The sequence below is a fragment of the Rhinatrema bivittatum genome, chromosome 3 (genome assembly GCF_901001135.1).
Source record: "Rhinatrema bivittatum chromosome 3, aRhiBiv1.1, whole genome shotgun sequence".
NCBI classification, from domain to species: domain Eukaryota; kingdom Metazoa; phylum Chordata; class Amphibia; order Gymnophiona; family Rhinatrematidae; genus Rhinatrema; species Rhinatrema bivittatum.
Genome location: NC_042617.1, coordinates 360,866,250 through 360,878,840, shown reverse-complemented (window position 1 = coordinate 360,878,840; position 12,591 = coordinate 360,866,250). Strand labels below are relative to the sequence as shown.

Genomic DNA, 12,591 nt, shown 5'->3' with positions numbered 1-12,591 from the left:
AAAGATCCACTGGTTTGCAAAGCCATGCAACATCCCACTTCTTTGGCTCTTTGTTCAAAAGACCAAAACTGCATTAGACATACTCCCTTTTAATACAGGGTGGCCCATGGAAAAGTAGCCCACCTCCAATACCAGTGCATTGGAGATAGGCTACTTTTCCATGGGCCACCCTGTGTATTAAATGCAGATTCTGAAAAATACTCTGCATTAGAAAACTCAGAAAATGGGGTTTTGTGGGATTGTGAAATAGGAGCAAAGCAAGTGAGCTTTATCGATCTGCAAAGAGGCCTGCAAGGTCTTGTAAACTCCTATGCTAGTCCTTCAAGATATCACAAAAAAAAAGAAAAAAAAAGAGACTCCAGTTTTCTTCAAAGCCAATATGGCTACTGCAATGCAGAAAAAAAACAAACCCCAGAATAAAAATGTGTTTAACCATTATGCGGTTGTTACATTTTACCCTAACACAAATTACTACAAAGCAAAACCTGGGGACCCCACAGCCAGTCAGGTTTTCAGGATATCCGCAATGAATACGCATGAGATAAGTTTGCAGATTCTGAAGCTCCATGGTGTGCACATTTATCTCGTGCATGTTCATTGTGGATATCCTGAACACACCCTATTGGCTGTGGGGTCCCCCAGGACAGGTTTGGGAAGCCCTGCCTTAAGAGGAAAATAAATGCAAAAAAAAGTCAGAAAAACGATGAGCACAAAGTGCTTTGGATTCCAGAACAAGGCAGAAAGGAAAAGGGAGAGGCAGAGGTGCTGACAGCTACCCCAGCCCTTGGCGCTGTTTCGCTCCGATGATTTTGGCTACACAAAGATGGAGCTCATTGTACTTCAAGGGGTCAAGTCACCCAAACCCAAGACTTGAAAATATTTACAGCCAGAAGTTCACGTTTAGGAAATAACCACATCCCGCGAAAGTCACACAAACCTTATATGTATCATGTCTGTTTTGTTTTATTATGTATGTTATTTTAATTTTCCTTTATCTAATGCTTATTAATTATTTTATAAGAATCATGTTACTTTACCTGTAAACTACATTGAACAATCCATGGAGAAAGCAGTATAGAAATGTTTTTAAATAAATAAATGATCTTTAAAAAGGTGCACAAGACGTCCTCACCACAGATTACATGGCGATTCTTCTCCACTTTGTGATACATAGCGTTGCTCTCCTGATGTCACTAACACGTAGGTGTGGGTGAAGGAAATGATCCGCGCGTGCTCCTGCATTGATATCACCACAAAGACATCCATGCTTCAACCACCCACTCCCTCATTTAAATGTGCTCAGAATTATTTCAATATCCTATGCCGTAGGATTCAATGGTGGGGGGGGGGGGGGGGGGGGGGAGGGGAGGGCTGAAAAATCCAAAATAGAAATTGATCATTCTTAGTTGGGAACAAACTGTCATAACCATAACAAAGACAGACAATGCAAGGGAAGGCTCACGTGTATGAAGTGTAAGAATACATTTTTCCTTTTCTTATTTATATAACCCGCCAATCAGACTACAACCTGCCCAGAATGGCATACAAAAAAAATATATATATACAAAACAGATACAGATTTCAAGATAAAAGCATGAATAAACTTCAGTCATCTTACAGCCCCCTCCCCCAATTCCAATCCTCTTCCAAAACTCTAACCCCCCCTACCATGAGGACTACCAGATCCTAGCTTCTCACAGTCAAACCACTTACCCCATACTATGTTAAACCTTAGGGAAATTACTCTAACCAGCCTTACAGGAGCAATCCCCAAACCATGAACTCCCCTCCAGATCATTCATCTGGAGCCAGCCCTTTTCCACAATTGTCCTTGTCATTATCGTCCTACTAGTAGAACTATTTATCTAGGAACAACAATCCTGTCGCATATTCCTGCATTTTCTCCTAACCACCAATCTATCCCTCTAAGGTTAAGATGCCACAACGGGTCAGAACTGTACCACATACTCAGCAACCTACCACAGGAAGAGCAGGGAAAGGAGAGGAGTGTTTATCTGCACCCCACAACACAGGAATCCTCAGCCTTCAACATTGATCTGAAACAATATAGGACAAGTACATTAAACAAATTTGTACAACACAATCCACCTCATACCCACACAGGCTAACAAATATAAATTCCACATTATACAAAATTGTATACCTACCTGCAGGGCTCAAGCAAAAATGCCAACTTATGATCAAATATCACACTCTTTCTACTGTGGCTCCTATAAAAACAAAAAACGGATTGCCTTGTCCAAGAGTAAAGGTAAACCTTGCTGGAAACCCATGTGGAGAGTGCTCGATACCGTAGACGCTCACTGGAATCAAAAGGCAAAGTGCCTACAGTATGATTCGAAATAGGAATGGCAAGTTTTTAAAGAGTTTAAACACATGTTCAGGGAGTGCTGTGATGGACACTATGGTAGTGCTCTGTAGAGCCAGCAACATGGATGTAAGATAATTAACAGCCCTGGCAAAATATGACACCCATTATAAAACTGCAAAATGTACATAACACTATCCCTCCCTCCCCCACCCCCCCCCCCCCCCAAAAACAAAAGTTGGGGTACACACAACAGCTTGAACTATATAACAGCCAGCCTGAGCAGAGGAATACTTTTGGATCACACGTTTTAAATATGGTGGTCCTTTAATTCAGTTAAACGTATTTTCAAATTTTTCAGGTTGGCTGGTCTTGAATAAATAATACATACAAACAAGAACACACATCTGTTTACAATGCTCACATCACACTACAATCAAGAACTTATTCATGCCCCCATCCACCCGGCGCAGCTCTATCCTATGGATTACGACACACATGCGCTCTTACATGACACGCTGCAGGCAGGACCCAGGAAACTGTCACCACATCCATTACGAAAGAGTTTTATGTGGTGCAGCGACGTGATGTCAGAGGAAGGCAGCTTTAGTATTTGAGGACTGACTATCCTAGTGCTATAAGAGGTCAGTATGCGTGTGTCCTACTTCCGCATGAGGCAATACAGAGTGCCAGTGCCGTGGTCTGATCTTACTGCAGTCCTAGGAACACATGCTGGTGGATGTGTGCTGTGTGTTAAGACAAAAAGGCAGGTATGTGTGGAAAGGATCTGCACGCAGAATGAAAGCGTGCAATGTAAGTCAGGCATGCGACAGAATGTGAGCAAAAGGAGGTCTAGTTTTGTGACTGCAAGGAAACAATGGATTCAGTTAGGAGACCTGAATGCTGCATAGGCTAATGTAGGTGATAAAAACTGAAAACGGGAGTCCCTATTTTATTTTTCCCTGGAATTTTATCAGTGTTTATTATAACAAAGAAAAACGTGAGAAAAATCAGTGGCATAAAAATACCAAAACAAAAACATTTTTTCCACTGAAGTTAGTCATGTTTTATACTGAACAAAAGCAGGAGAAGTTCCAGGGACAAATAAAAACTGAAAATGAAGGACCCCCTAGTGATAGAATGGGATGAAAGTTTAAAAAAATATATTAATAAAATAAAAGAACACCAGGATCCTTGGCGCGAAAAGCAGCACTAAACCTTCAGATGTGACACTTGCATGGAAAAATGTTGGCCATCATTTAAAAGTGGACAGTTATTGTATTTTTTTTCCAGTGTTATCCGACAGTAGTTCATTCATTCTGATTTTTTTCCTGTTTCTATTCAAGTGTAAAATTGGAGTCTTCACCTACTGTTCTAGGGTAATTTCTAGCGGTGTGCAGGCCAAAATTATTTCATTTTGTTTCATTGGGGAGAGGTTTTGGTCAAAAATAGCTTCTTTTTTTTTTTTTGCTTTTCCTGTGGCTGCAGCCGTGGTTCCATGGGCCTTCATTTTTGTTTTTTTCCCTTTCCTCACAGCGTCGCTGATCTTTATGGACTGCTCTCCCCACCTCCTCTCTGTGGCAGAGGAAACTCTCCTGCGATCTTCCCTCACACATCCCCGTCTCCCTCTGCTGCGGGAGGCAGCCGGCAGCCATCCCACTGCTGCCTCACCATGGCTGACGGCCTCTCTCATTGATTTCTGCCAATTGACCTCTTTAGGTTGGGGCCACATCCAAAAATATCCTCACTCCCCTGCATCGGCCCTTTCTACCTACCTTTTCCCACAGCAGGGCCGTCAGGCTGGTAGTCCTGCCTGGATCCCTCCTGACCACCAATGTAAGTTTAAAAAGAATAAATAAAAAAAATGTATTTTTTTACATATTCTCTCATTCAGGGGAGGAGAGAGAGAATGGGAGTGTCAAGGGAGCATGCATGATTGTGTGTGTGTGTGTAAGCTATATCAAGGGAGTATGTGTGTGTTTCAGCAGGTGCGAGGGAAGAGAAGGTTTGTGCACTCCCTCACCCCCACTAATCCAGAATAATGTCAGGGTGACCGGAAAATATAGAAAGTAGGAGATTTATTTTATTTTATTTTTTAATTCTTATTGGTTTAAATTATTGGGTGTTTGCTGTGTCTATTTTAAAATATTTTATTGATTTTGGGAATTTAAGAGTTTATATCAGTTTAAATATTAGATGTTCAGCTGTTTTGTAATATTTATTCTTTTTTTTTTTAGTATAAATATGTAATAGCAAAGCCATATCTTGATTTAATTGTTTGATTTTTTATGAGGAATGGTAGTGTTTCTCTTTTTCCATTCTTGCACTGTATACAGGATTTAACCTGTTGTGGTTTCCAATTCAATTTTTGTCTGCACATTTCTATTTATACTTTATGTTCTCTTTATTCTATATTTGGTGAGGGTCGATCTGAGTTCTGCATGTGTATGACAGAGGTGAGGTATTCTGCTAGCATGTAGTTTGTGTGTAGGGATCTATTGCAACTTAGGCCTGGATTCATCATTCCTCGCAGAATGATGAATCCTGCAAAAAACCGGGGGGGGGGGGGGGGGGGAGGGAGTGAAGGGGGGACGGGCCTGCAAAAGCCTGCAGCCTTCACACCATTGCGGTACGACGGCTGCCAGCTTTCGCACCAAATAGCACCACCATGAAAGGTGGTGCTATTCGGCGCGCTACTGCCGACAATAATGTTAGTAACATTATCGCCGGCAGTGAAGACACCGCCGACTCCGCCCCTCCCCGCCCAGACTCCTCCCCTCCCCCTTTTCGCATGCGATAGAGGCTTATCGCAAGCGATACGGCCGTATCGCGTGCGATAAGCCTTTGATAAATGACCCCCTTAGCTTGTTCTGGTTTCCAAATTGGTTTTTTAGAACCTGGTGTAATATTTATAGGTAAGACTGTCACTGGTTGAATGCCGGCTGTGATTGTTGTATTGGTATTTGAATTTTACTATATTAATTGTAATTCAATTTACCCAAGCCTTTCTGAGAGCTGAACCCACACCCAACATACGTTACAATAGTTTTAATGCAATATGGGATCCAAGTGTCTTTATGTTTTATTTTACAGGGTTTTCTGGTTTGCACCACCGCACTGCCTGTAAATATAATGTACATGCTGTTAGTGATATTTTTACCTTGTAAGTCTGTACTTTGAATGGCCTTTTTAATGTAAAAACTGTTATAACTGCATAATTTTAAATTGTGTGTGGCGAGAGGAACTGGGGGGGGGGGGGGGGGTATTAATCTAATACCCTTGCACCATCCCTGGCTGCACTGGATCCACGTGGGAAAGCAGAATTCTGGAGCTGTGCTGCTTTGGGTCCTGTGGCTCTCTCCAGTCTCAGCCAGGGCTGCGTTTTTTTCTTTTTAAGCCCTGGAGGAACAGCATAGATTAGTCTGGTCTCCCCTCCCCTCGTGTAGGTAGGCAGTGCAGAGCCCAGGGGACCATAAAAGCAGCAGACTCTGTAGCACTCAATCAATGGGATCGTTCTGGAGGCAGGTTACAGTCACAAAAAGGGATGGAATGAGCCAAGTGGAAGTGGGCTTTCCTCCTGAAAGGGTCAGCTGGCTGTGGAAACAGTAAGATTCCTGGAGTGGGGGTGGGAATGAAAAAGGGAAAGGAGAGAGAACGAGTGAGACACCCATACACACACTCTGACACACCCATAACCTGAGAGCGAGAGTGTGTGAGGGTCTTCATGTCAGTGAGAGACACCTCCACATACACCCTCAGACACAAAGTGGATGTTTGGGTCTGAAGGACTGTGTGACCGGCAGTGTGGTTGTCACATTACTTGGCATTTGGTACATGAGCCGATTGGTTGGTAAGAGACTTTACTACAGGCCAGGAATCCAAGATATAATTATGAGAAAAGTAACCAGACTTGGGGGTGGATGGCAACAGATTGCATGGGTAGAAGAGGGCACGCAGCTCTGTTTGCTCACCCCTGGTCTAAGGGTGTTCTACTACTTAATTAATTAGGAAACATGTGACATTTATGTTGGAGATCTTTTGGCTTAATTCTGCCAGGCTTTAGGTCGGATGATGTATCTATGAAGGGTAAGTTTGGTGTGCTTTCGGGAACCATTGAAACACATACTGCAGGGAAAGCGGACAAGTCAGTCAGACTTGCGGGCTGATATTTTCCTGCAAGCTGCCCCTGGGGGCATTAATTTCAATTCACAGAAGTCTTGATGACAGACACTACTTCTGAAAAATGTCATCTTCTGCTAATTCATTCCCTTTTTGCATCTGTAACCATGTACAAATATCTTTCTATGTAACAGCGTGACAAACTGCTGATGCTGAGGGCATTTTTAGCACACAAAACTCACATACTTGAAAAGACAAGGATGTTCTCATGAAAATGTAAAAAGGATGGGTGCACTATTGCAATTCATAACAAAGTGGCATTGTAAATGATGTCAAAGTTGATAAACTTTTTTTTGTTCTTGATATTTATATATAGTTTAAATGTTGTTTAAAAACAAATAGGAATGGTTTTCAATTAAAAATAAAAAAGATTATGTTTTGCATAGTGAATCTCTATGAAAAATTATGTAAAATTTGACAATTGCCAGAACATCTTGAAAAATCTGCCACAGGAAACCAGGAGTTCTGTTTACAGGCTCCTTAGATACACTAAATCCCAAACTGTTGATAGCAGCAAAACACAGTTAAGAGTTCTCTTGGCTCTAGGAACAACACAGAGAAAATATTCTTCCTAGGGCTCTTAGAGAGAGACTCGGCATCATCCACTGTATAACGGAAGATACTTCTCTCAATTCCTCTTTACAAATTGACACTCAAACCAATACACCGCTGTATTCCCTCCAGAGGTCAGCTGTCCCAACACACTCACTTAAAGGGATTAATCCGGGGTGGCCAACTCTGGTCCTCAAAAGCCACATACTGGCCTGGCTGTCAGCCTGCCCACAATGAATATGCATGAGATAGATTTGCATTCAATGGAGGCATTATTGACTTCCTGAAAACCAGGCCCATGTGATCTTTGGAAACTGAAGTGGTTCTTTATAAAACGTGATCATTGGAAGAAGGAAAGAAATTACAGGCCACTTATTCTGACTTTCGTAAGGAAAGTCATGGATATTTTCCTGAAGAAAAGGATAAGTGAAACATCTTGTGTTGTGGGATCTGGGGCAATTTGATCAGATTTGTCTGACTCACTCTCTCTCTCTCTAATAAAATCAATTTCTGTTTTCTACTAAGGTCTGAAAAATGAAGTTCAGACTATCACAGGGATTAGTAAAACTAATGTCTTTGAAATGTGCAAGACTGAGTGATTTAAGTGCCTATTTAGACATTGTGAAACACATGAATGCATATACTGTGTGATCTGTTCAATGAATAAAAGCCCTAATTATTGTTAGACCAAAGATACATCAAGGTCATCTAAAGGTAGATATTAATGAATTATGATTAATAGTTTGAGCAGTCAAATGTAAACATTGTAGTTACCCTTACACCTGGAGGAGCCAACTATACTCCTACACCTCTGAAGAAAAGGTGATAAAGAGTGGAGTGCTTGCCTCAAGACCTTTCTTGGGGCCAGTTCTGTTCAGTATCTTTAGAAGATATTGCGGAGAGTTTATAAGGAAAACGCCTGGGAGAGATGACAGAATGAGAAGCAATCAAACAAAGCTCAAAGGGTGGTGGACTACCTAAGAGCCAGGTTTCAGTGCTAAAAGACTGATCTACAGCATGGGTGCAGAAATATAATGGAACAGTGCACACTGGAGGGCAAATTACTGATGCAGACAAAACAAGGAAAGACCTCAAAAGGTGATTATATCATATTATGTCAAGGCTAGAAAGCAGTGGAACAAGGCAGTAGCCAGAGCCAGAAGGATGCTAGGATGCACTGGGAGGGGCATAAATAGTTTAAAAAAAAAACCAAACAAGAAGAAGAAGTGATTGCAATATTGTACAGGTCATTAGAGTGACCTCATCTGGAGTACTGTGCCTAGTTCTGGATCCTGCTCCTCAAAAAAGGACAGAGTGGCAGTGGTCCAGAAAAGGCTACCAAAATAGTGTGCAGTCTTCACCAAAATTCTTGAGATGAGATTATAGAAACATTTAATAATTCTTAAAATGAATAAATACTGCACAAGCAAACATGTTTTCCAATGAAGACAAAGTTCTAGAAGAAGGGATAAAATGTGCTTTGAGGAGTTACTCAGGAGCAACATCAAGTCATTCTTTTTTCCACAGAAAAGTTGGTAAAAGCAAGGCATGCCCTCCCAGAAAGGTTGGTGTAAATCCCATATGACCATAGCTTTGCTAGTTTATCTCCATAGTTGTATGGGATGCGAGCCCAGCGCTGGTTTTCCATTTCACATCCCAGTGCAGCCTGGTCCTTATTTTTCTGCAGAATACATTAGGATGGAAATTTAAAAAAATAGTTCAGTCTTTATTTTATTTTAATCTCATATTGTACACCACCCCCTCCAATAAATTATCTAAATGCAATACACAAAATGAATCTAATAAAAACATAGAAATCATATAGTATGACACAATCACAAGAAACACCATAATTAAGCCTTTATCAACTAAAAATGCACAAACCATAAGTTCAAAATCAGAACCACAATATAGTAATGTCTAAAATGAGAAAAAAGCAAATTCGAAATAACTTACAGGGTCATTCATCAAATCGCAATAGGGCTCTAACATCCATGATAACGCTATAACACATGCGTTATTTATTGCAGTGAGCACTGCATAGGTAAATTTATTCAGGTGGGCCGAATTTTGGGAGGAGTAATTGAAAATGAGACGTGGTTCCGCTGCACGCGATAGCACAACTCATGCATTATACATGCTACTGCGGGCAATAGCACTGGAAATAATTACACCTTTTTTCCTAGCGTTATGACCTGCGATAGCTGTGGTTTATGCCCACAACAGGATTTTTTGCAAATTCCATTTTGAAGAGTGAGAGAGAGAGAGAGAACACCTCTGGGGTGGCACACGTAGTAGTCAACTTTTTATACCACTATAGGAGGGCCAACTCGAGGAGAGGTTTTGGTAGTGGTCTACAGTTTTGGGGCCAGTTTTACGTGCACAGGCAGACGTACGAACAGCACAGTACGTATCAGTGAACTTTTGATGTGATTTGGAATGAGGAAAGATACACAAAGATGAGATTTCTACAGTGTTCTCTCATCCTAACTTGATGCATTCTCTACCTGGGTGCTATCAAGCTAGGGCGAGAGAACACTGGAGAAATCTCATCTTTGTGTTCCTTTCCTCATTCCAAATCACATACAACCTTCACTGATGTGGACTGTGTTTGTATGTCTGCCTGTACCTGTAAAATTGGCCCCAAAAACCTAGACCGCCATTATCCTGGGCATTATTCATGCGAAATTTATAACATTTTGATGAATCTAGGGTTGTTACATAAGATTTTCGAATACAGTCATCCAAGGAATGTAAATCAGAAGGCAGTACGTTCCAAATAGGAGCTAAGCAAGAAAAAGCTTCTTAGTTTGACAGATAACCCAACATCTTTTACTGAAGGGATCTCCAGTAATCATTCCTGATAGGAACATTAAGTAAATTCCTTCTTGCTAAATATCGAATCGGGTTGTCGTGGAAATATTGTGGTGCTTGATTATGAAAATTTTTTTGAAAGCAAACTGAATTCTAGAAGATGGGCAGCCAATAAAGAACTCCAAGCAGGCAGAACATGATCACATAGTCACAGATTCAGCAGGATTCATGCAGCCTTGTTCTGAACCAAATGCAACCAATGGAGTGACGAGCCCTTAAGCCCAGAGTATAGTGAATTGCAAAACAAATGTTTGTAATGAAGGCGTGAATAATTGATGTCAAAAATTCTTCTTAGAGACATAAGGTTGCAAATTATGAACTGTAAGGAGCTTAGCAGGAACAAGATCACACCACAGATGAAATCTGAGCATGGAAAGTTAACTCTGAATCTGTAACTCCTCTTAGCACATGAACTGCAGATTCTGAATAGTAATGGGCAAAGAGTGGGGAAGGAAAAGAGCTTAAGAGAACCAGGAGCAGGCCGGTGGTTACAGCAGGTAGCCACAAACCTATGAAGCCAGGGTTCAAATCCCACTGCTACTCCTTGTGGCTTTGGGCAAGTCACTTCACCCTCTGTTTCAGATGCAAACTGAGCTTATGGAGACAGGGAAAAACCCACAGTACATAAAAAATATAATCTACTTTGAAAAGAAAAAAATATATACACCTACAAAATCTTCAATTTGCTCATCCATATCAAATGTTTATGCTGCAGAATTCCTGATCTGCTTAGTGATCTAAATTGGAGCAAAAAGAACTAAACTATCAATAGGGACCTTTGTTTTCAGTTTTTCCTTTTCTCTTCTCTGGGAAAATACCAGTGTTTATAATAACCAATAAAAACAGGAGAAAATGAGTGTGTGGGGGGAGAAGAGTCTTCCCCCCCCTCCCCCCCTCCGATTTCTACTGTTTTTTTGTTTTCCAAGGAAACTAAAATCAGAAAACTAAAAAAAGGTCCCCAGATTTCAAGAGGTGGCTGAACGTTTAGAGCAATGGGCTGTGGAAACCAGAGTTCAAATCCCACCTTCTTCCAGTGACTCTGTGATCCTGGGCAGGTCCCCATCTCCCATTACCTCAGATACTCACTTAGATCGTAGGCTCTTTGGGGGCAGGGATTTATCACACTTGAATGCTAATCACCACTCTAGTGCTACGCAAATAAGTATCATAAGGGACCGGATAGCGGACAAATGGTCTGCAGGCAACGGGGCAAGAGCTTGGAGGAGAAGCGGCATAGGCATTACAAGCCCAGTTTGTAAGAGTATTTTCTACAGTCCAACTAAAGGCCCCCTCCCCCTTCTCGCCCATTTGAATTAATAAAAGCGAGCAACCCAGATGGGGCGAGAACAGCGCAGGAGAAAAAAAAAAAAAGACTAGAGGCCATGGTAAAAAAGGTTCCGGAGACCCACGTCCCCATTTCATCAATCAGTTCTTCAGGTGGGATGGCAGAATAAAACTGCAGCACATCATCCAAACACATTAAAAAATACATAAACACAGTATAATAATATTTCTCTCCCAAACAGCAGATTAAACAATTTAAGAAATCTGCCCAGCCTGCTGCTACAGGACATGGCAAAGTTTTTGTGGGGGGCGGGGGAAAAGTTGTCAAATTTCTAGCAATTGAACTATAAAATAAAAGATAGAGAAAATGATTTTGATTACATTAAAAAAAGGGGGGGGGGTTATATTGTTTGTTTCTTTGTTTTTTTCATTTATTTTTAAGAGTGTGGTCCTTTTCCAGTTTCCATATACCATTCTCAGCTATAAAATCCCAGCACCTAGCCCTGATCTTTATAAGGTTCTTAACAGGACGAAGGGAGATGCGAATTCAGAAGGAGACACTGTTAAAGCCTGCCTCATTGTACTAGCAAACGTTAATAGCCCAAACCTGTCAGATCTTGGAAATAGACCTGGGGACCACTGGGGCTGCAGTAGGCACTAACAAACCACTGCAGTATCTTACCAAGCAAGATCATTTCTACGTGGTGGGCTCTGACTATCAGGAGTCTGTGCAGACAGATAAGGCATGGAGCAGACTCAGACACCCACAGGGAGGAGCCCGGCAGCGGATGAAAACTATAAAATGAGGTGCAATAAATGATGTGCTGTCACCAAGCTTTGGGCTTCTTAAATCTTTCAAAACATATCAAAGTAAAAAACAAAACAAAAAACCCACACACAAAGTTATGGATAGCACCTTTATGTCTCTGTGTTTAAGGGACTATCATGGGGGCCAATGCAATAATCTTCACGGAAAGCGGGCGCTGACTTTTCAGCACTCGCTTTCTTAACGCATGCATGGCGCTCACAAGGGGGGCACCATGCAATATCAGGCCGATACAGAACGGTGCACTCGGCAGAGCGCACCGTTTAGACGCGCATTTTTGACGAGCTATTATTACCCCCTTATACTGTAAGGGGTATTAGCGAGTGGAAAACGCGCGGCCAACCCCCCCCCCCCCCCAAAACTAATAGCGCTTATCACATGCAAATGCATGTTGATGAGCCTATTAGTTAGTCACCCGCAATACAGAAAGTAATGCCTGCCAAAGGCAGGAGTTAATTTCAGACGGCACCGGGCAAGTGTACAGAAAAGCAGAAAAAACTGCTTTTCTGTACACCCTCCGACTTAATATCATAGAGATATTAAGACG

General features: G+C 41.6%; 1 protein-coding gene across 2 annotated transcripts in view; it reads right to left on the bottom strand.

The window, feature by feature from the left end:
- The window catches only part of CNR1 (cannabinoid receptor 1), a 129,164-nt gene that overhangs the window by 96,397 nt on the left and 20,176 nt on the right, over window positions 1-12,591 (bottom strand). Inside the window, exon 2 of one of the 2 annotated variants that reach the window (XR_003855625.1) lies at window positions 1,981-2,057. The exons of the other annotated variant lie outside the window; for it this stretch is intronic. The gene's annotated coding sequence lies outside the window, so the exon portion shown is untranslated. Of the gene's footprint in view, window positions 1-1,980; window positions 2,058-12,591 lie in introns of those variants that run through there. 2 annotated transcript variants of the gene reach the window in all.